Genomic DNA, 25,498 nt, shown 5'->3' with positions numbered 1-25,498 from the left:
TGGGAAGATTCCTGTCTCCAGTAAAAAAACCAAGGAGAGGTGGAGTCCTTCAGTGTACAAGGGCTGAGGGGAGAGCTATACTTCTGAGACTCACTTGGCCCTATCCCATATGGGTCTGGGAGACATTATCTTGGCTATGGTCACTCAGTATAGCTGGGTAGGGAAATAAATTAAAGAGGGTAAAAGAGAACTCTATATGAACCATGAAACTTAAGGAGCTTGCCTTAGCTAGGTAGAAGGGAGACATGAAATAACCTTTGAAACCTTTTCAAAGCAGGAGTGAAGATCTAGGCCTCCTGTAGTATTTCAACCTTCTCTTTCCATATTTCCCTTACAAAACCTCATTGAACAGGCCTTGGCCCTGTGCTTGGACCATAATAAGTGTTTAACAAATATATTCTGCCTGATTTACTTCTAAGACCACCTCTAAAATGGATGCAGGCCATTTTCTAGTACATTTTTCTTAAAATAGTTCTGACTTTGTCATCAGGAAATCTGGGTCCATATCTCATCTCTGACCCTGCAGGTACAACAAGATTTCTCTGAAACTTAATCCTTCACCTGTAAAATGGGTATAACCACACTTGGGCCATCTATCTCTCACAAATGTTGTCAGGAAAGTGATTTGTAAACCTTAAAACTTTCTAGAAATGTGAGTTATTACTATTGTTATATTTAGGAGGACAGATATGAGAGAATATGAATGGACCATTAGGATGCCATCTGGCTAATATTCAAATGGATTTGTGAGATTGTTTATTAGGAAGTTCCCTCCAATGATGCAGTTCATGTCCCAGCCAAACCTGTCCAGTCTGTGTTGGTTCTACCCAAGTTCTCCCATAGGTTTGCTATAAGAGAATCCTTTGATTATGCCATTTACTTTCTTATTACTTACGAGAAATAGCAGTAGAGCACATGGGCCATCACTCAATTCTGCTTCTTCTTCAGATGATCAGCTCCTCTTCTTTTCTGCCGATACATTTTTATATGATATCTTTTATTATATTACTGCTTCATCAAACACTAAGCCTGACCTTCATTTTGAATTGGTTGCAGTCTGATCACTCCTGCCACACACTTCTTAATTGCCTTTTAGGTGATATTCCTTTTCAATTCACTGGGGGTCTTAGCATTCTAAGACTCACAGACATACAACTCATGCAGAATATTAGCATTAAAAAGGTAGATGATCATTTCAGGTAGAAGTTTAGGGTCATTAAATAACTCTAAAATTTTCCCAAAAGACTCAGTCTGTTCTTCATCCTGTTCAGTTCTGGGCCAAGTTACTGTCCATTTGTAGTCTCTATCCAAGAGATATATACACTGATGAACACACTCACTAGATTGTCTAACTGAATATTGTAGACTAGGTAATAGGGATGAAGTATCCCTGTTACCACTTGGTTTATTAATCAAATAACCCAAGGCCTGTGGCTCCCTAATAATAGTCAGTAACGTCACTTTGCAGATGAAGGGCAATTTGGACCATGGTTCAAATGTGACATAATGGAAAAGAAAGAAAGAAAGCCCAAGAATGGAGGCTAGAAATATTACAAAGTCTGACTGATATTGATGATTTAACTATAATTTCATCAGAATGGTAAAATTCTTAAAACACTGATCACACTTTATCTATAGTTTAACATGTAAACCAAGAGGGGTCTGATGCCCATGAAGGTTAAGTGCCTTGCCAAAGGTAGGCTCCACGGCTAATACAAGTCAAACACTAGGATGATCACTGTAATCCATACTCCAAATCCAATATGCTACCCAGGATACTATAGGGTGTCCCTAAAGTCTGGACACAGGAAATCTCATTAACATCTCATTAACCATTTCACCGAAGGCTCTGAAGACTGTGTGTTGTTCAGCAACTTCTTTGTCTGGGGTATGCTAAAGGAGAAGGTGTACTCAGTGAAAATCACAGATGCACATGCTTGATTGAACGCATAAAGAGTGAATGTGCTAAAATTGACGACAATGTGGAGCTATTGCATCAAGTTGATGTGAATCTTGCAAATTGCATCAACCTTTGCATCACAAATGATGGCCATCATATTGAAGGTGTTATTTGTTAATATTCCAATTAAATAAAATGTTTTTGAAAACTTCATTCATTTCATTTCTTGAAAATATACATTTTTGCTTGTGTGTCCAGACGTTAGGAACACCCTGTATAATGCCTCCCCAACCTACAGAGATCATAGGTCAATTAGATCAGAAAACACATCTTCGAACAAAAACTTTATAGTGCAAATTTGCCAATTTGTTTCTAAGATCTACTCCTTTTTAAACCTTTTTATGTGTAGTCACCCTTCTTAAAGAGTGAGCCCCTTGGGGGCATGGACTGTCTTATGCTTCTCTTTATATCCTTAGCACTTGGCACAGTTGTTAGGCTACTGCAGGTGCTTAACAACTATTAGCAAACTATTGACCAGGAACTTACTTTCTTTCTGTGATTATTCTGTTCTTTTTCATTTTAAGTATTGTTGCTTAATGTCCTTTAAGATAAAAGGTGCTGAATGCATAATGACCACCTTTCACCTTCCCCATTTAGAGGCAACAACTACATATTTGGTTATGCAAATGTAGGTCTATTCATTAGTGTGCTAACTCTGGGAACACAGACTCGTCAATTATCTGGTGCTAGAATGATCCAAAACTTGATTTCCTGTGATGAAAGCCTGGCTATGCAGCGGAATCTAAAACAAACAAACAAAGACTGATACCCAGATTAAGGGTGTTTTCCAGGGCATACAGCCTCTCTCAGTGTATCATTTGCTACAATTGCTATGGAAATGTACTACAAGCCAACTTTAAAAGAGCTGAGGACCATCATTATCATGAAATAAATGGTCGTGGAAGTGACAATATGTGTCCATGTCAATAACATGAAATCCAAAAATGGTATACCCAGAAAAAATACTCTTTTTGAGGACAGAGATCATAGGATCCTAGATCTTGGGCTTTAATGGAACTTGAAAGAAGAAAGTGCCTTGTCTAATGATGTCATGTTACAGATTTCAAAAGAGGATTTTAAGCAGAGGCTGGTTGATCACTTTTTGGAAACAGTGTCATGAGAATTCCTTTCACATATGCTTTGGGCTATGTGGCTGTTGAGTTTCTCCCAACTGTAAAGTTCTGTGATTCAATGAAGTGGAGACCCAGTCAGGAAGAACTCAATTCAGATATTGGCTCAGACACTAAGGAGGTGTGTGACCTTGGGCAAGTCTCTTAACCTCTCAGCCTCTGTTTTGTTGTCTGTAAAATGGTGACAATAATAGAAACTACTTTGCAGGGCTTTGTGAAAATCAAATTAAATAGTGTTTTTAAAGCATTTTGAACTGTAAATATTATTTTTTAATGCACAGCTCAGAAAGATTACCTACCCCATACCTTTCTAACTTTGGGTACTTTATATAAAACTTCGTAGGTTGAAAACAATTAATTAATTTCTCCAGGTTTTTTTTTTCTGAAATGTTTAATAGGCTTGATAACAAAAGAAGAATCTATCACAGGGCAAATGAGATTTATGATCTGTAAATTAGCTTTGTTCAGGTCATCACAATGATCTGAGCCTTGCCCACTCATATTTTGTGTCATTCCTATAACACTGTCTTTACTCAGGCAGAAAAATGGGGACAATTATTCCTTCCAAAAATGGAAAGCACTTATATCTTGAGCTACTCACAATTGCCTGGCTCTTGGGTTATAACAATAGTCCTGCCATTTTCTTTTTCTTTAATCCTAAAAGCATGAAACCACACAAATCCAAGAGATGATAAATAACCCATTCTTGACTTTAATGTTTACTAAAGAAATCAAATGACTTTGGTTCCCACAAAGTGTTTGTGATGAAGAACAATTAGGATTCTATTTGACCTACATGTGGGTAACAGCAGAAAAGAAAGCTTGATATTCTCCTTTTCCTCATTACACATACTTAAGCATGTTATAGCTTAGCTCATTTTTTTTCTGTTGAAAAGCTCCCTTTTTTAAATAGTTCTGGTCCTGGAGCAGGTGATGGGGAAGGGAAGAAGATGTGATGAAAAGTTTCTAAAGTCATTCACTAATTCCACAGATGCCATCCAGGATTCCATTAAATAAGAGCAATTCCCTTGAGCAGAATATCACTGTCATACTCTCTTTTTCTCCTACCTTAGGGTTCTTAGATCTTCTTATGTTGTGACAATGAACACTAGTACAAGCCATCTTTTATTTTTGCCTTCCTTCCATCCTGCCAAATGAAAGTGGAATGAATTTCATTATTATGGGAAACTTTTTTTTCATATTTTAATATAGTAGACGAAACTGGCAAAGGAAGAGATTATAGTCTTAAGTCTCCAACTTCGAGTAACCCCAAAATGTAAATGTATTTATATCTAATAAAAACTATTTCTTGAGCCTATATGAGAAATATAGGCCTAACTCACTAACCTGCTATTTAATCCCTCTTTAATTTGATGCCAGCCTAGCAAGAGAGGTTTGTCTTTTACTATTCTCATCCATATCTTCCATATCTGCCTGGTTGCAGTCACTTACCTCCGTCAACGACTCTTACTTGCTGGCCTCTAAACATTTGCTCATTTCATTCTTGGGATCTAGAACGACCTGTGCTTCCATTGCTGATCATCCCCCTCACTCTTCAAGCCCCATCACAAACCCTACCTTCTCTTGTTATTCCAGATTTAATGTCCCTCTATTTTGAACTACTTAATTGATTCCACTTTTAATTACCCTCAGTGAATGCTGCCATGGTTTCTGGTCCTAATGGCAAGAGAGCTAGGCTTTTTGCTGCCCCGACCAGAAAAAGTGTTCTGGAGTATTTTATCACCAAGAGAAATTCCTGCCCCAGGGCCCTCTTGTTCTAATCTGTGATAACCTCTGTCACCCAAGTTGCAACAATCTCGCTAACAGCTGTTGTAGGGTGTAAGACCCAACAAGACCAGCAACAAGAGCTTCCAGCACAGGTTCATTTGATCTGCTTTACTAAGGAAAGCAACGTTAAGGGGTTAACAATCTCACTTTAATCCAACATACAAATATCATTCACTTAGTTCAGGAGGAAGAACCAGCAACCTAAACTTCTGAGCAAATACAAACAAATTGCAAACATACACAATATAAACAGACCAAATCACAATTCATAGTTATCAGAAAGCATCAGCATCTGGGTACACAAGCCTGGAGTCTCTTAGATTAGCTGCCCAGAGTCCCACACCACTCTTCCAGTGGCTGAGAGCCCCAAGGGAGGACGCCAACCTCTGGATTTATATATCTTGTTCAGGGTCAAAGGGGAGTCACATGTGCAGCTCACCCACATGACCTAAAAGCATCACAAACATGTGTCTTAAACCCATGTGGCCTAGGCTTTCCCTTGAGGCAAGGAGGTCATAAAAGACTCCTGATGTAATTAAAGAAACAAAGGCTTGACTCATCAAGGACACTTGATTAAATAAGTGCTAAAAGAGAAAACAGTAAAAAGGTCCCACCTTAATTAATATTTCAACCCATCACATCAATACCTTGCTCTAGCCAGCATGTGTATTCCACTACTGAATCACCTGCTCGGGATCTAGGTTGCCTCCTGGATGAGAAATTGTGACCATATTCCATCACATTGTTATCATTGCCACAATCCCACCCTATACCCTGCTATTTGGATTAATGGTCGAATCAGACATCCACTACATCTAGTCCTTGTTCCAGTCATGATCCATGCTACTGCTGGCCTTCTTCATGCCCTGCTGATTTAAGTACTCTGCTGCCACATTTACCCTGCCCTAGCTTTCCAGTTCTTGAACCAGAATCAAATCAATTATATTAAGAAAAAAAAAAACTGTCTACTTGCCTCTACTCACTAACTTTACAAATCAAAATATCCCTCCCTGACCACCACAACATGTATTGTCTTGCTTTAATAGACTGCAAGCTCCTTGAGGGCAGAGACAATCTTTGCTTTAAAAAATAAGCAAATTAATTTGTATTGCTACTTTTTTTTGCATAATCAAGATTTTTCGCAGTGTACTTCCCTCTCATTCTCTCTTAGAAAGCCATCCTATATAAGAAATGTTATTTCTGGGGCAGCTAGGTGGTGCAGTGAGTAGAGCGTTGGCCCTGGAGTCAGGAGGACCTGAGTTCAAATCCAGCCTCAGACACTTGACACATATACTGGCTATGTGACCTTGGGCAAGTCACTTAACCCCAATTGCCCTGCCAAAAAATCAAAAAAAGAAAAAGAAATACTATTTCTTAAAGGGAAAAAAGAGAAAGAAAAAGTTTAAAATATTAGCAAAACCAATAAATACCTTGAAAAAGTCTGAAAATATTTGCAAAGTACCACACCCATAGAACTCCCACCTCTTTAAAGGAGTGGATGGGGGATATTTGCTCATATCTGTTCATTGGGGCCGCACTTGGTTTTGGTAATTTCATTTCATTCAGTTTTATTTGTTTCACTGTTGTTCTTTGCATTTATCATGCTGTGCTTATTTTGGTACATTGTTTTCTTGTTTCTGTCTTATCAGATCGTGTGGATCTATTCATGTTTCTCTATATTTATCATAGTTACTGTTTCTTACAGCACAGTAATATTACATCACATTTGCTTAATGATCCCGAACTAATGGACTTGTACTTTGTTTTCCAATTCTTTGCTACTACAAAAATTGCCATTGTAAATATTTTGATGACTATGTGGACTTTCTTCTTGTCAATGACCTTCTTGTGGGAACAAGCCTCATAATAGATTCCCTAATAAAAGGATAGTTAAAATCTACTTGGTGCTACTTTTCACCAAATGATTATAATGATTCACAGCTCCAATAATAATGCACTAGTGTGCCTATTTTCCTGTAGTCCCTCCAACATTGACTACTCCCATACTTTGTCATTTTTGCCAAGTTCTAGGATGTGAAGTGAAATCTCAAGGCTGTTTCGATTTGCATTCATCTTATCCCGAGTGATTTAGTTAATTGTTTCATGTGGTTATTAATAGTTTACATTTTTAAAGGCAATCAAGGTTAAGTGACTTGTCCAAGGTCACACAGCTAATGAGTATCTAAGACTGGATTTGAACTCAGGTCCTCCAGACTTCAGGGCCAATGTCTTACCTACTGTCCCACCTAGCTGCCCAAAATTGTTTTCTTTTGAGAATTTTTCTATACTTTGACCATTTATATATTTGGGAATACTATATATGTATTTTTCCCTTTCTATTTGACCTTTTACCTCCTTAAGCTACTTGTGTTATTTTTGTTCATGCAGAAGATTTTCGATTTCCTGAATTAAAGCTATCTTATTTTTATTTTCTTTTGCAAATACTTCTATATTTTATTTGGTTCAGTATACTTCTACTTGTAATTTTAAAAGATATATGACCTCATCTTCTAGCATTTTGTAGTATCATCTTTAACATTAAGGTCATATATCCTTTTAGGATGTATTGAAAGTTATGGTTTAATATGCCTAATTCCTGCCAGACTGCTAGTTTTCCCCCAATTTTTTTAATCACATAAAGAGTTTGTCCCTAAGCAACATTTTCTCATTTATCAAGCACCAGATTATTGTGTTACATTACTTCTGATTCCCATGTCTAATCTATTCTATTAACCTATGTCTATTTATTTTTAACCATTACCAAATGGTTTTGAAGACTTTCTGCTTTATAATATAGCCTGAGTTGTGGAAGTTCTAGTCCTTGTTTATTCTTTCTTTTTCATTCTTTCCCTTGATATTCACGGTCTTCTTTTTCTTCAAAGGAATCATGTTATTATTGTAAAGTTATTATTGTATTATTATTGTAAAGTTATTATTGAAAGTTTTGCAGCTATGCTATTAAAACCACAAATTAATTTTGATAATATTTTTGTTTTTTATTACATTCACATGACCTATCCATGAGCAATGAATATTAAACATCTATTTAAATTGCTTTTATTTTCTTTAAGTAGTACTTTGAATCTATACAAGTTTTTTTGGGTACTTTGAAGTACTTTATGCATTTTTAGTCATTTGGAATGGAATATCCTTTTTCAGTGATTGCTTTCAAGATTTTATTAATTATTATGTGGAAATAATGTTAATGGGGGAGAGAAGTTTCACTTTGTAGCTTGTAATTTAATTGAAACTATTTTATTAATTACTATATTTGATGATTTCCTAGGATATTCTAAGTGAACCATCATGGCTTTACTATTTAGTGGTGGTTTATCTCTTTAGTATCTTTATTCCTGGTGCAGTGGATAGAGCAGTGGACCTGGAGTCAAGAAGACATGAGTTTAGATGTGACCTCGAACACTTCCTAGCTGTGTGATCTTAATCAGGTCACTTAACTTATCTTTGCCTCAGCTTCCTCATGTGTAAAATGGGAATGATAATTGTACCTAACTTCCAGAGTTGTTATGAGGATAAAATAGCATAGACACAGCACCAGGCATGAAATATGCCCTATATAAATATGAGATGACGACGACGACGATGATGATGATGATGATGATGATGATGATGATGTTTACCTCCTGAGATAGGTGTGAGGATCAAATGAGATAATAAATGTAAAGTTCTTAGCACAGTGCCTGGCACATAGTAAGTGCTATATAAATGTTAAATACAATTATTACTTTTCTTGTCATAATACTATTGCTAGATTTCTAGACACATATCAAATAATACTTGGGAGAGTAAGTATTCTTTCTTTACTTCAATATTTATTGGGAAAGCTTCTAGTTAATCCCCATTGAATACAATGCTCACTTTTAGTTTTAGATTGTTTCTATGTTTTAAAAAAGATGGCATTATGACTATAATTTGTCACATTTTATCATCAATGAGGGTTGTGCTTTTTCTCAAAGGCTTTTTCTGCATCTATCAAGACAATAATGTAGCATTAGATTTTTTTTCTGTAATATGATTAATGATAATGAAGATTTTCTTATTATGCCTGCTTGTATCCCTTGCATACATTTAACTTGGTCATGATGAATGATGCCTTAGATGAATTGCTTTTATCTTTTGAATGGGATTTTATTTTAATTTTTATCAAATTTAGTGATATTGTTTACCTATAGTTTTATCTTTTGCTTTGTCTTTTTCTGGAGTAGGTATTATAAATATGCTTTACTCATAAAAGTAATCTCGTAGAATACTTTATCAATTTTGAAAATATTTTTGGAATATTAGCACTACACTTGTTCCATATAATTATTCCCTAAATATATATCAGGCCCAGCCCAGGAGTTCACCTTTGATCACTCCAAAACAACTATTCTATAGACGTATTTCATTTTTTGAGATTACAATAATTTTAAAAATTCCATTGGCCTTCTGCCATTTAAAGTATTTCATATTTTTGAAAGTATTGTTCTACTCCTTTCATGTTTTCAGGTTTGTTAGCATGTAACTGTGCACAGTAGGTTCTGACAATACTTAGTTATTTCCACTGGTTCTTTTTTTTTAAATTTCACCTTGTTCATTTGCTGTTCTGTTGATTTGGTTTTCTGCCCTCTTCTTTATAATCAGATTGTCTAAATATTTATCCTTTTTGTTATTTTTTTTTCAAAAAACAGCTAGAGTCTTATCACCTCTTTAGTTTTTGTTTGCTTTCAATTTATTTTCCCTCTAGTTTCCAATATTATCTCTTTTTGTTTAATTTGTGGGCTTATTTTATTTCTAATTTTTAAAAATGCATATTCAGTTCATTATTCTCCTTTTCTGTTATCTTAATAAATGTTTTTGGGGATATAATTTCCCCCAGAGGACTGGCACTGTATATCATGAATATTGACATGTTTTTCACCACATTTTTTCTTTTACATAATTATAAATTGTTTCTATGCTTGGTTTTTTAACCATTTATATTTAAGATTTCATTTTTCAGTCTCCATTTTTGTCTGTGTTCTTTGTGCTTTAAAATTAATTGCTATTTTTATTTATTATAGTCTGTAAAAGATGAGCTTACCATTCTAGTCTTTTTTATTTTTATTTTCAATATCTCTGTGCCTGAAAACGTTGCCATTATTGTATAAGTAACATGTGGCACTTACTAATATGCATATTCTTTAGTAGTCCCATTAACAAATGTTATGCCTTTTGGTTCTAATTTCTCCAGCAATTTGTTCAATTCTTTAATTTCTCTTTTTAATCTTTCTTTGGATTTCCAAAAACTAAGGAAAATACATCAAAGTCCCCTGTTCTTATTTTATTAATTTATACCTCCTTGAAATTTAGTGAATAGATTCAGATGTTGAGTAACTTGAAGCATATGCATCTAATATTGATATTGTTTTGATGACTGTGATTCCCTTCAGCATAATGTAGTTGTATTGTTTATCTCTAATTATGTTATACATTTTGTTTTTATTTTATTTAATAAAATAATTGCAACTCTTTCTTTGGATTCTCCTTACGTATAGTAAATTTTGCTCACAACTTCCATTTTTATCCTGTCTGTGTCTTTGATTTTTAGCTGTATTTTTTGTAAACAACAGATTGTGGGGTTTTGTTTTCTCAGTATTTTCATTTCATTGGATTGCATAACATATTCACTTTTAAAGTTTTGAGAATTCTGATTATGTATTTTTTCCATTTGTTTCCATATTTTTTTTTGAGTTAGGATATTTTACTACTCTTCCTCTGTGAAGGTAGCAATTTATCTCTTGCTATTTCTACTTAATCTAAGATAATCATATTTTTACCAGCTCATTTCCCCTCACTCTCAAACTATCCCCTCTTTTCCCTGGATTTTTTTTCCCAGTTTTACTTATAAAACCCTTTTTCTTTTTATCTGGTTAACCAATTATTCTTCTTTTCTATGAGTTAAGTGGCTTCATAAAATCCCAATTCACTTCTTCCCCTTCAAGTTCTTTAGTTAGTTTTTTTTTTTAATTTCCTGAACTTATTTTCAAACAAGGTATTCTTTATTTTATTGTGTTCAATAATTATCTTTACTTTCTATCTATTCTAGGCTTTTATTCTTTGATTCAGAATCTTTAAACTTTTTTTTTCTCTCTATCTCTTTTCATCATGGAATTTAAATTTCCATTACCTATTTTGAGTTCTGTCTTCTAAATAGATTATATGTTGCTGGCTTATAAATCTTTAATTTTCTCTATTTTTCTGTCGTTGTTGTGACTCAGTCTTATATGTATCAATTCCTGCAGGAAGTAGAGAGTAAAGCAGCAGCATCCCATCGTAGAAATTTTTATGTGCTACTGACTGTATGATTCCCCATGCCTTCCCCATGATCATTTTAACCAATTTTCTATGAAAATCCCATCTCTAAGTTAATGTCCTCCCACTATTATGGATGAAAGTTGCATCCAGGAGTTCTGATTCTCCTCCTGAGAAAAGATGCAGTCTAAGAGTCACACCACTTTCTTAAAGATGGTAGTCTCTCTAAGCGTAAAATCTCTCCCAAATATATCCATTTTAAGACCTCATCTCCATTACCATATATCTCTCTCATATATCTCATCCCATAGGAATATTCTTTAATATGACCTGCTCCCATCAATGATGTGAAAATCCTTTCCTTTCCATTCCTTGTTTCAATTCCTCAATTTTCCTCCTTACCCATTCTCCCAAAGACCATCTTCTTCCAGATAGACTCAAGAGTTATTTTCCCTACCTTATTTACAATTTACTTGAGGGACATGCATTACATATTTCCCTCTATCTTCTCCCCCACTCTTTTACTGCACCCTCCCATTCTGCATTTTAGTGCCACAAGAAAATGTTGATTCCCTTGTACATGAAGCAGTATGTGGCTTAGCTAAAAATGATTCAGGCCTCTTCCTTCGTTGATTTATTTTATTTGAGTTCCACTTTCATATTTATCTTCTTTTGTACTTTTAGGGAAAAAAATCTTTTCATGTTTTTTAACCCCACAACAGTCTTACTCTAGTATTATTTTTCTTAAAAAAAAACTGGGTGCAATTCATTTTGTTATTCGTGCCTTCTTTGCTTACTCTACCTTTGTATTTTTCTCATGTTTCTGTTTTGTGGGATATTTGCTCACTTGTTCTATGCACTGGGAGTGTATAATATTTCAAATGCCACTTTTCTGTTCACATTAGGCTCAGGCTTGCATATATCACTTTAGGTCACATCTTGAACTCCTGGGCTCTTCAGAATTCTTAGATTTCCATTTACTTCTGTGGCATCTGGTAAATGTACAATAGTCTTGTACTATTAAAACTTCTTTTCCTTTATCTTGGAAGCTCTTCCTGCTGGTTATATGCAGAATTTATTGTTTGTCATTGAAGTTGGTAAATTTTAGAGAAAGTTGGGTGCATAAAACCAGCAGAGATCCCCAGGCTTCCCATCACAGGACGGGAGTCTGTCGAACTGACAGGAGGCAGCAGCACAGTGCCTGTGGCCTGAAGAAATCTACTCCTGAGGCTTGCAACCCAAAGATTTGAAACTTGCCTTCTTGAACTTCTGGGAGTCACAAATGGCCAGGTAAAAGGCTCTCATCCCTCCCTCCCTGACCCAGAAAATACATTGGGAAAAACCCTGGAATAGAGGAGCCAGAAGTGGGGCTTCAGTAGCCAAAGAGCAGGAGTGCCTCAGTACCAGAAGGATGGAGCCAGTAAGGGTCAACACCAGAAACCCAGACATGCCTTTGCACAGCAAGGATAAGTGGCAGAGACCAGCAGGGACACTGGCTGAGACCACTGTGCTGGAGAACACCCCCAGGGGAAGAGGGACTTCCGGCAGCCAGACGAACCCTCCTCCACACCTCAGGAAACCTGAGGCCATAGCACACAAAACCAGTAACTAGGCTTACAATTCCCAGAACAAGAAACCTGGGACAGAGCTCCCTGAGCCCCAGAAGCAGAAATCTACTTTAAAGCAAGAAAAAAGCTAACCAACATGAAGAAGAACACACAAAAAACAACATTGATTCTTTTTATGGAGAGAAGGAAGATCAAAATACCAATTGGGAAGAGGACAGCGTTGACACTATACGCACATCTGATATCTCAAAAGGCAATGTGAACTGGTCTCAAGCCCAAAAAGCATTCCTGGAAGAGCTAAACGAGGATTTTAAAAACAAAATTAGGGAGGTAAAAGAAAAGATGGTAGATAACTGTCCTGAGGTCCTAAAACCAGAGGGGAAAATAGTCATTGAATGAATCCATCAATCACCCCCGAAAGAGATCCCAAATTGAAAATTCCAAGAAATATTATAACCAAATTTCAGAATTATCTACTCAGGAACAAATCCTACAAACAGCCAAAAAGAAACAATTCAAATATCATGGAACTATAGGCAGGATCACTCAGGATTTTTCAACTTCTACATTAAATGACAGGAGAAATTGGAACACAATATTCCAAAAGGCAAAGGAGCTTGGACTACAACCAAGGATTAACTACCCAGCAAAACTGAGCATAATTTTTCAGGCAAGGATATATACATTCAATGAAACAAGGAAATTCCAGACCTTCCTGATGAAAAGACCAGAGCTCAATGGAAAATTTGATCTTCAAATAAAAACTCAAGAGAGACATAAAAAGGTAAATGAGGGAAAAAACCCACAAACCTGGTTAATCAGTAAGGGCAAATTGTTTACATCGTTATATGGGATTATATTGTTATATATACATTATATGTATGTATATATATAATATATATGTCAATCTTGAGAATAGTACAGTTATTATGAAAATTGAACAGGATACACATAGACTGTGGGTGTCAGTATAAAATGACTGATATGTTGATAAAAATATAATTAAGAGATATAAAGGGAGGGTTCTGGGAGAAGGGGTAAGGAGATAATAGAAAAGGGTAAATTACATCACATGAAGAGGCACAAAAATGTATTATAGTGGAGGGAAAGAAAGGAGGGAGAAGAGTAGTATATGAGCTTCATTCTCATCAGATTTGGTTCAAGAAGAGAACAACATACTCTGATAAGTATAGAAATCACACTTTTCCTACAGGCAGTAGGAGAGGAAAGGGGAAAGAAAAGGGGGTGATGAGAAGGGAGGGAAGAAGTAACAAGGGGAAAAGAGTAAGAAGGGAGGGGAATCAAGGAGGAGGGTAAATTGAGGAAGGCAGCGATCAAAAGCAAAACTTTTGAGGAGTGGAAAGGAGAAGGGAAAAATAAAAGCATAAATGGGGGGGAATAGGATGGAGAAAAAGACATAGCTTGTAATCATAACTGTGAATGTGAATGAGATGAATTCTTCCATATAATGGAGGCAGATAGCAGAATGGATTAAAAACCATAATCCTACAATATGGTGTTTACAAGAAACACATTTGAAACAGGGAGATACACACAGGGTAAAGGTAAAAGGCTAGAGCAGAATATATATTGTGCTTCAGCTAAAGTAAAAAAAAAAAAAAAGCAGGAGTAGCAATCCTAATCTCAGACAAAACAAAAGCAAAGATAGATCCAATTAAAAGAGATAAGGAAAGACACCATATCCTTCTAAGAGGCATCATAAACAATGAAGCAATATAATTATTTAACATATATGCACCAAGTGGTATAGCATGCAAATTCTTAGAGAAGTTAAGGGAGTTACAGGAAGACACAGACAGCAAAACCATACTAGTGGGGGACCTCAACCTCCCCCTCTCTGTACTTGATAAATCTAACCTCAAAATAAATAAGAAAGAAGTTAAGGAGGTGAATAGAATTTTAGAAAAGGCAGATATAACAGACCTCTGGAGAAAACTGAATGGAGATAAAAAGGAATATACTTTTTCTCAGTGGTACGTACTCAAAAATTAACCATGTACTAGGCGATAAAAATCTCACAATCTAGTGCAGAAAGGCAGAAATAGTCAATGCATCCTTCTCAGATCATGATACAATAAAAATTGTTTGTAATAAAGGAGCATGGAAAGATAAAGTAAAAATTAATTGGAAACTAAATAATCTAATCCTAAAGAATGAGCAGGCCAAAGAACAAATCATAGAAACAATTAATAACTTCATTCAAGAGAATGACAATAATGAGACAATATACCAAAACTTAAGGGATGCAGCAAAAGCAGTTCTTAGGGGAAGTTTTATATCTCTAAATGCTTACATGAATAAAATAGATAAAAAGAAGATCAATGAAATGGGCATGCAACTGAAAAAGCTAGAAAAAGAAGAAACTGAAAATCCCCAATTAGGTACCAAATTAGAAATACTGCAAATCAAAGGAGAGATTAATAAAATTGAAATCAAGAAAACTATTGAACTAATAAAACTAAGAGCTGGTTTTATTTAAAAGCAATGAAATTGATAAACCCTTGGTCAATTTGATTTAAAAAAAGAAAGAAGAGCACCGATTATCGGAGGGAGCAGGATGATGGTGGGCTGCGCCGGAGCGCCTGTGGCTTCTCGGTTCTGGAGGCTCTGCTCTGGGGCCCTGAGGCTCTCCGCAGGTTATGCAAGAAGTGCCATCATCAGATTGTGTAGTATAGGGGAATATGGAGCAAACAACATATATGCTAGACAAATGGCTGTACTAGGTAAAACGAATGTCCTACCAGTTATTCAGAAAATGTGGTATCAAGAAAAGGCCAATTTGGAAAAGTTTAATGAGTTGATGGTTACATTATAGTTCAACCAACTATTCTGATGCCCTTTTGGAATGTAACTGAATTTGTATTGGGTGCTGGAACAGCCTTATTTGGGAAGAAAGGGGCAATGGCTTGCACTGTGGCTATGGAAGAGTCAATAGCACACCATTATAACAATCAGATTAGGACATTGATGGAAGAGGATCCAGAAAAGTGTGAAGAACTCCTTCAGATAATTAAAAAAATTTCAAGATGAGGAGCTGGAAGACCATGACACAAGGCTTGACCATGATGCACAATTGGCACCAGCATATACCATCTTGAAAGGCACTATTCAGGTTGGATGCAGAGCTGCAATATATTTATCAGAACGATTTTAAAATACTTCTTTGTGATATTATGTAAAAGATGATAGTAACTGAAGGAGTTATATTTGCACATGTGAACTTTACAATTATTGTGAACTTTGTTAATAAATTGAATAATTCTACTCTAAAAAAATAAAATGAAAAAAGAAAGAAAAAACCAAATTACCAGTATCAAAAATGAAAAGGGTGAATTCACTTTCAATGAAGGGAAGAAAAGTTGAAACTCAAAAACATGTAGAATTGAGTGTTGTAAACTAAAAATAAAAAATCTAATTAAAAAATTGGTAAATTTACCAATTAACTGTATGTCTGGAATATGCAGGAGAATTGTTGTTGTTTTGGCACTCTATGGAATCTTTGATTGGCACCTTTATGTATTCAGAAGCTCTGAGAAGTTTGTTCATACTATTTCTTGCATTACGATCTTGAGGGTTTTCTTAAACTTTTTTTTATCTTGGAGAACTTGGATATGTGTGTGTATACGTATACATATATATGCATACATATATATACACGCATATATGTTTGTACATATATATACACACATGGTATACACATATGTACATATATTGCCAAATAATTCAACTGTTCATGACTGCTTTCATATTTTTTCTGCTTTCAATTTTTTTTTATTTCTCTCTTGAACCATTCACAAAATTTTACTGTAGCTTGAAAGTCTCTTGGCAACTGAGTGAGTCTTTCATCAGATCTTGATTCATTTTTCATTTAAATGCAAAATTTATTGAGAGATATTTGAAACATTTAGATGATTTGGAGCACATTTGTATGTTATTAATGTCTTCCTAGTTATGTCTACTTATGTTCAGTGTCTTTAACTGAATTCCTTTCTTCCTAATATCTTTGGCACTTCAGTGTCTCCCTGACCATTTTTTACTTTTATCTTTCACTTGTTGATTACTTTCACTTTAGTAATTGATACCTCCAAGGACTAGATCTCATAGTTGCCTCAGCTTCCTTCAATGCTGGAAAATTCACTTTTTACCTCTCTCATTTTCTAACCCACCTGACTTCTAGAGTCTGTACTTTCCCTCAGTTGATACCAAAGATATTTTTTTCATCAAGCCTAATATAGACACACATAAGACCTGATACACTGTCCCAGTTCCCCTGTTTCTTTTTTCTTTAGCTGAATACCACTGCAACACTCTGAAAGAGCAGATTTCTGCTTTTCTATACTTTCACTTTCCTGTGACAGATGAGGACAGGCACAGAATAAAATTCTGTTGCTTTTTGTACACAATTCTGGAGTGAGGGCAGGGGTGGGAAGCATGCTGGTAAGGAATCCAGCTTCAGCAAGGAAATTGCTAAGTGAATCCTTAATTATAAGTCTATGGGTCTAACTGTGCAGCTATCCCAGAGTATGGTGGGGGGTTGGGTTCTTGGTGAATATTGTGGAGGTTAGGAATTAGCCTTCTTTGGTATTAATTCATAAGGTTATTACCTCAAAATATTTCTTAATGTCTTATTTTGTGAAGATAGTTGCTATTACTTTTTTTTTCCTCACATACAAATTTTATTAGAAATATGATGGAGCATTTCAATGATTTCCTTGAATTTCTTGGAAAATCATGAAATTATTTCCATATCCAAGGTAATCAAATAGATTTTCATGAGCCAAACATGACAAAAATATCAGAGTTTTAAATGGAAATCTAAATACCAAATCTTGTCTAAGATGAAGTTGACTTCATCATGCCCAGTGAGGTAGAATTCTGAAGAAGGATGTTTGACATTTACCTGAGAATGATGGGCTGAGATACTTTTAAAAACCAGAATTCACTTGTCATCAGTCAGAGAGGTAAATATCATGGAAAGGTCAAATCTTCTTGAATAGATCAAAGAACACCAAGTTTGTGAACAGGATTAGGTGTTTGTTCACAGCAAGAAGGGCAATACTCTGTACACATATTTTCAAAATGTTACTAATGCAGATTAACTATGTTCATTTGAGAGATAGGTGGATGGAAATGCCTTTGGCATTAGTGAGACCTTGAGTTACTTTAGCTTTGACTGTGGTCTCTATTAAGGGTTTGTGCAACTTTAGTATTAAATTTGGAAAGACTCATCATAGCTTATACTAATAAGTATTTCCATTGAGCAAGGGGAGAAGGAATAAACTTCATTTAAATTAAAATATGAATGTTTTGGTAGATTACAAACATAATAGGGACAGCTGCTGCTTCTGCCAACAAGGTTTAAGCACTCCTATTGGGATCCAGACCACTGGTTCTACCTGCTCTGAGGGTAGATACACACACACACACACACACACACACACACACACACACATGACCACCAGATCTACTACTGAATAAACCAGAAAATGAGACCTCAAGATGGGACTAATCAACATTGGTGTACCTCCCATCCACTGCTACTCAAATTGGACTCATTGTCCAATAGTTAGCATACTCCCATAACCTTATCACTTCCCTATCACTGTGATGCTGAATCCCAGATTACTCTCTCTCCAATTTCAGCCTCATCTTGGTATGGAAGTCAACATGTATTCTTCAAGACCATGCCCATGGAGGACAAGATATGACAGATTCTCCCAAATTGAAAGACTTCTGTCATATGGTCAAAGGATGTCTTATTTGTTCCATTTCTGAACCCAAATAACAAACACAATCTTAACCAAGACTGACCTAAAATGAGACACTTTGTAATCTCAGGATGAGGCAAACTAAGTTCAAAAGCTTCTCACCAAGGTGATACACCTTTCTGTCACAGAATCTCATGAAAAAATGTACCAAGTTACAAAAGTTTTGAGGATCTGTTTTTAAGTTTCAAGAGCCCATGTTGGCCAAAACACCAATTCACTGAAATCTTAAAGTACATCTATAGATTTTAACTGAAAAGGACATAATATAGGCAAGTCTCTAAGTTGGAGGAAAGAGACACTCTACTGATTCATGGAGATAAATCTTCATAGATGATAATTCCATAAACTTAACACATCTCACACACAAATCAAATTCCTTAGGGAGCTTTCCATGGAGCAATTGAATGGAGTTCATTCTATGATGAATGGATGTATAAAGAGCATGGCACCTGGTATACAATGATGGAGAAAGCTCATTTAAGAGCTACAGAAATGCAAACAACCACAGAGAAAATGGCTTCAACAATTTGTTAATTTTGTTTTTTGATTTTTTTTTTTAATTTGCAGCCCTGTAAATAGGACTTTGTTCACAAAGGGATTAGCTGCCTATTTCCTACTTCCTCAGTTTATAACAGCATTAACCATAAAGAAGATATTGTGCTTCTATGGTGATAAAGCCTTCCCCTTATCTATTTCCTATGCTTCTGTGAGTGTCTTTCCTTTAAACTTTTCCTGGGATCCTTATTTGCTTATATTATATTTAATTTTTTCCTCTCTCTTTTTGAGGTTATCTATAATTAAAGTATAGGTACCTAAAAAGTAAATAAAGTATAAGCATCTCCAATTCGCAACTGAGCCAGGTCCCAAAAGTCCATATGATCATATATTTAGACGTGGGAGGAATTTTGGAGGTCATTGAGTTCAGCCCCCTCATTTTAGAGATGAGAAAATGAAGGCTTAGAAAGGATAAGGGACTTACTCAAGATCTCACAGCTAGTAAACTTCTGAGATATATTTCAAACTGGGTCTTCCTGACTCTAATATTAATGCTTTAGCCACAACATCATGTTGCCTCTATGAACATAAGTCTATGGTTTGCAATCATCCTGTGGAAATGCTATTCCAAAGGGTGCTTAATGGCCAGGGCCAACCAGAAGAGACTGTTTCATTCACAGAATGGAAGCTCTTTGAGGGAAAGGACTTTTTCATTAGTGCCTGTTCATTTTCAATGCCTACTAGAGGGTCTGATACATTAAAAAAGAAAAAAGTTATACATAGCTTTTGAGATTTGCAAGGCTCTTTAAAAACATTTTGTTTTTCATTTTATCCTCCAACATCTGAAGGAAGTTGGTGTTATTATCTCCCATTTTACAAATAAAGAAGCTGAGGTAGACAGAGCTGAAGTTATTTGCCCAGAGACATTCAATTTGTAGGAGTTTGAGTCCAGATATGAATTCCTGTCTTCCTGATTCCAGATTTAGCATTGATCTCTGTACCTAACATTGCCATTTTGTGTTCCACCTAACCAGCACAATTTTTAAAAGGGAAAATGAATTCCAATTTCCAACTGGGGATGCCAGGAACATAACATCCTCCTGTCATGGTTACAGAAACAGAAGGTCCAAGTGGCCACTTGGCAAGAATTTTAGAGGAGAGATTTCCATTCAAAAAATGTTGGTTCTAAAATTATAGGGAAATTCTCCTTTAAATTTTCACTATAGAAATCTGGTATTATGGACTCTCAAAGGCTATATCTTCTGACTATAAATTCAAACATGCCCTAGTATGTTGGAACCTTGTCAAGCATAGGTATATTGATGGGATATAGTTCTTTGGTCCTGGACACATGGCCAGAAGGCTGGATAATAGGCAGTGATATTTTTTCCAGCTGCATTAATTCTTTACAAGTATCTATTAAAACTTGAAGGGACATGATCTGCACCTGTGAAGTGTTTACTAACACTGCTAAATTCAGGTTTGCTTGAGACAATAATGTTTGAGTGGGTATTTCTGTGAAATACATCATTACTATAAAGTTGATTTTTTTTAAATAAGGGAAATGTTACCAATAAAATACTACTCTTGTGGCTTTTAAAATATACAGTAAAATAAAATTGAATTCTGAAATTGATTTTTTTTCTATTTTTACTTGGCCCTATATAATGCAGCATCAGATTTCTCATTTTCTACCCTCAGTTTCTTGATGGATAGGACTTATTTCTGATAACAACTTACACCCAAGAAAATGCCATAAGTGGTAACCAGGAAAAGTGTGATCAGAATAAAGAGGTGGTCTGGTCAAATAGTAAAAGAGAAATATAACAAGTAAAGTCTTAAGTGCTGCACTGTTATTAAAAAACTGCAGGCAAACCTCTAGTACAATAACATGGATAAGAGTTACATGAGATATGAAAGCATTGATGAATTCTGATTTGCATGGTACAAGGGAAGGTAGGTGGTAGAGTGGATAGAATGCTGGGCCTAAAGTCAAGAAGACCAGAGGTCAGATCCAGCATCTGATACTTACTGTGCGATGTTGGGCAAGTCTTAACTTCTGTCTGCCTCAGTTTCCTTTACCATACAAGATAGATAATAACAGCACCTCCCAGAGTTGTTAGGATTAAATGAGATAATACTTGTAAAGTGCTTAGTTCCTGCCACATTATTATTGACAGCATGAAACTAGTGAAATAAATGGGTATCAACCAATGTCAGAAGTCCCAAAACCATGAAAACTCTCAAGTTAAAATGAAAATATAGGACTCTCAAGTTAGAGGTAGCTCAGAAACCATGAAGTACAATGCCTACTTAAGGAAGAATACTTGTTAAAACCTTCCCAACAATATGATATTAATAAGTCCTAAAAACCTTTCTCATCATTAGGACAGAAAGAAGGAGTGCACATAGACAGGAAGCAGAGGTGTGAGTTGAATGTGATGGTATGATTATCTAAAATAAAATAAAACTAAGGCATGAGAAAGGAGAATGCACTGGGAGAAGGGGAGAGAGGTAGAATGGGATTAATTGTCTGACATAAAAGAGGCCTAAAGGAGATTTTACAGTGGAGGGGAAAATGGGGGAAGCAGAGAGGGGAGCACGTGAACCTTACTCACATTAGAATTGGCTCAAAGAGGGAATAACATAGACACTCAGTTGGGTGTAGAAATCTATCTTACCATAGAGCAAAGTAGGAAGGGAAGGGCATAAGAGAAGGCTGAGGGGAGCTGATAAAAGGGAGGGCAGTTTGGGAGAGGTAAAAAGTTAGAAGCAAAACACTTTTAAGAAAAGACAGGTTCATGCTGTAAATAATAGCAGCTTGTATTTGCAAGTACCATGTTCCAGGTACTTTCCTAAGTTCCAGGTGCAAGTTCCTAAGCACTTTATAAGTAATATCTCATTTAATTCTAACAACAACTCTGGGAGGTAGGTGATGTTATTATCCATCTTGTACGGTAAAGGAAAATGAAGCAGACAGAAGTTAAGACTTGCCCAAGGTCATACAATAAATGTGACAAGAAAAGATAGAGTAGGATAAATAGGGGGAAAATAGGATAGAGGGAAATTCATAGTTCATAATCATTACTGTGAAAAAAATTTACAGTGAGATTTTCTGAAAAACAACTATATTTCTCCAACAGGGAAAACTGAGTCAGATTTATACAAATAATTACCATTCTTCAATTGATAAAAGGCCTAAGGATATGAACAGGCATTTTTCCAACAAAGTGATCAAAGCTATCTATAGTCATATGAAAAAAGTTCTCCAAATAACTATCGATGAGAGGAATGTAAATTAAAACAACTCAGAGCTACTACCCTACGTATGTCAGAGCAACTAACATAACAGAAAAGGAAAATGACAAATGTCGGAGGTGATGTGGGAAAATTGAAACACTAATGTACTATTGGTGAAGTTGTATGTTCAACTCTTCTGTTCAGCAATTTTGAAATGCACAAATGACTGTAAAACCGTTCGGACCCTTTTACCCATCAATGCCACTACTAGGTCTGCATCCCCAAAAAGATAAAAAACAAAAGGAAAAAAGACCTATATGTAAAAAAATATATACTTCTTTTATTTTTTTTTCATTTTATTTTAGACTCAAACACTAGAACATAAATACAGAATAGAGAAAAGAAAAAAAATCATAAACTTTAATATTGGAACTTAAAAACAAAGTAAGACCATAAAATAAAAAGCATCTCATATGCATAGCAGAACATGAGAGGATTCAAAATATATAACAATAAATTTTCATTTCTAGAAAGCCTGTATGACAAATACTACACATTGTATTGAGAGCTGCCTTTCTTTTCTTTGCTTCCTTGTAAGTTTTCTCTTGTTTTCTGAGGTTTGCTTTTTACTTTGTTTTTGTCCTTCCTCCCCCACTCCTCCAGAAGGTTCAATTAAGTGTGGATACATTACTATACAAATACAGATACACACACACACACACACACACACACACACACACACACGCATGCATGTACAGACATATACTTTCTCTAACAAATTCTACTCATGATCTTTGTTTTTTTGTTTGTGCATATCTCATTTTCTATGCCTCCTGACTTCTCTACTTAACTTCTACCCACTACCTTGTCCTATTATTTGCCTACCCCCCTCCATGGATCCCTCCCCTATCTTCCTATTCTGATAAATCTAAACACCTTCCTGTAGCTCCCTATAGCCTCCTATAGCCTATTCCCTCATGCTCCCCTCAAGAGATTTGTCCTTTATTCTCCCATTCCCATTGATCTAAGGACTCCTCTATATCCCCAAGATCTACCCCAATCTTCCTTATAAACTACTCAATTATGAAAGACAATCTTAGACATACATTATACATATATATGTACATAAATATGTACATATGTACACACATATACATATATACATATGTGTGTGTGTGTGTGTGTGTGTATATAAATGATCTGTCCTTATTGAATCCCTTGTAATCAGCCTTTGGTATGTATCTTATGTTTCTCTTGGCTCTTATATGTCAAATCTTTTACTAAGTTCAGGTATTTTTTAAACAAGGTCTTGAAAGTTTGGCAGTTGATCAAATGGCCATTTTTTCCATTCAGGATTATGCTTAACTTTACTGGGTATGATATTTTCTGCCAGAGCCCAAGTTCCTTTGCTCTTTCATATATAGTCTTCCAAGACTTGTGGTCCTTTGGTGTCTCCACTGCTAGGTTTTGTGTAATTCTAATTGTGGCACGATCATTTTTAAATTGATTTTTCTTATTGTTTTTAACATTTTATCCTTGAGCTAGAAGTTTTGTGTTTTGACTCTAACATTCCTATGAGTTTTCCTCCTAGGATCTCTTTCAAGTGGTGTTTGATAGATTTTTTTTCTATTTCTATTTTTACTTCTACTTCCCCAGCCCCCTCCTAATGTTTCAGGACATTTTTCTTTAATTATTTCTTGTTTTATTGTATCAAGATTCTTTTTTTATCATAGCTTTTAGGTAGTCCTATTATTCTTATGCTTTCTCTTCTTGATCTGTTCTGCAGATCAGTTGTTTTTCTTATAAGATGTTTTACTTTCTCTTCTATTTTTTCATTCTTCATATTTTGTTTAATTATTTCTTGATTTCTTATAACTTCACTTGCTTCACTTTGCCCAGTTATAATTTTCAAGGTTTCATTTTCTTCCTTAAGAGTCTGGATCTCCTTTTCTAATTGGTTGACTTTCTTTTTTAAAATCTCCTTGTTTTTCTTTAATTATTCTTATTTTGGTTTTTCCTCTGTCTTTCTAATTTGATTTTTAAAGTCTTTTTAAAGTTCTTCTGTGAATTCTTTTGGGCAGGTGTCCCTTTGATATTACTCTTTGGGGAAGGAGGTTTCTTTGCTTCAATATCCTCCTCTGAAGATGAAACCCTGTCTTCTCTATTCCCATAATAACTTTCTATGGTAGGATTCTTTCTCCTTTGCCTGTGAACTTCTTTTTTAGTGGTAATGGCTTAATTTTTGTAAATCATCTTTAACCCTGGGGTAGGGGTCTCCTACCTCTTGTCCCAGATCTTCAGTTCTCCCCTCTAGCCTGGAGCCAAAGCCAAACATCTAGCCTCCTGTAAGTGCCCTCTGCCAGGGGCATCCTGCCCCATGGCTTCTGCATTCTCCAGGTGTGTGCTGTTTCCTTCTCACTTCTGGAACACAGTTGTGTATGGTGTTCCTTGTCAGCAGAGGTTCTGTCAATCTACCCTGGCTCAGACACTAAATTCTCCTCACTATCCTGGGGGTAAAAGTTCTGGAGCCTGGGGCAGAGGAGACCTCCCAAACCAGCTATCCCCAGGGCTTCTCATTTGTTTTTAAAGTGGACCCTAGCCTGGAGGTGTTTACTCTTCACTGGGACCAAACCTCATCCTGGGATTTTTCTTCTGACCTTTTCAAATTGTCCCAGGAAGGCCCCTGTTGTACCTCTATTCTTATTTATTTTTACTCAAACTTTGTCTGCCCTAAGGTGCTATTTTATCTCTTTTGTGGGGGAACATCTTGAGAGTTTGGAATTTTCTGATGTACTCTGCCATCTTCCCAGAATACTCTATATAGCAGCTTTTTTAGTGGTGACAGAGAACTGGAAATTGAGGGGCTGTCCAACAACTGGGGAATGGCTGAATAAGTTGCTGTATATGATTATGATGGAATACTATTGTACTTTAAGAAATGATAGCATGATGCTCTCAGAAAAACCAGGACTTACATAACTGACTCAAAATGAAATGAGCAGAACCAGGGCAACTTTTGCACAGTAACTTGCATGATGATCTACTATGGATAACTTAGCTATTCTCAGCAATACAATGATCCAAGACAATTCTGTAGGACTTATTATGAAAATTACTTTCTGTCTCCAGAGAAAGAACTGGTAGAGCCTAAATGCAGATAAAATATACTTTTTCTTTAGTTTCTTTTCCTTGTTTTTTTTTTTTGTCTGTATTTTCCTTCACAGAATGACTTACATG

General features: G+C 35.7%; 1 protein-coding gene and 1 pseudogene across 1 annotated transcript in view; both read left to right on the top strand.

The window, feature by feature from the left end:
* The window catches only part of PCDH15 (protocadherin related 15), a 1,035,697-nt gene that overhangs the window by 843,124 nt on the left and 167,075 nt on the right, over window positions 1-25,498 (top strand). The gene's annotated exons all lie outside the window — the stretch shown is intronic.
* Window positions 15,319-15,912, top strand: LOC118828434 (annotated as a pseudogene).

Source organism: Trichosurus vulpecula, chromosome 8, assembly GCF_011100635.1.
Source record: "Trichosurus vulpecula isolate mTriVul1 chromosome 8, mTriVul1.pri, whole genome shotgun sequence".
Lineage (NCBI taxonomy): Eukaryota > Metazoa > Chordata > Mammalia > Diprotodontia > Phalangeridae > Trichosurus > Trichosurus vulpecula.
The sequence above is the reverse complement of the archived record's forward strand: the minus strand, read 5'-3'. Positions and strand labels throughout refer to the sequence as shown.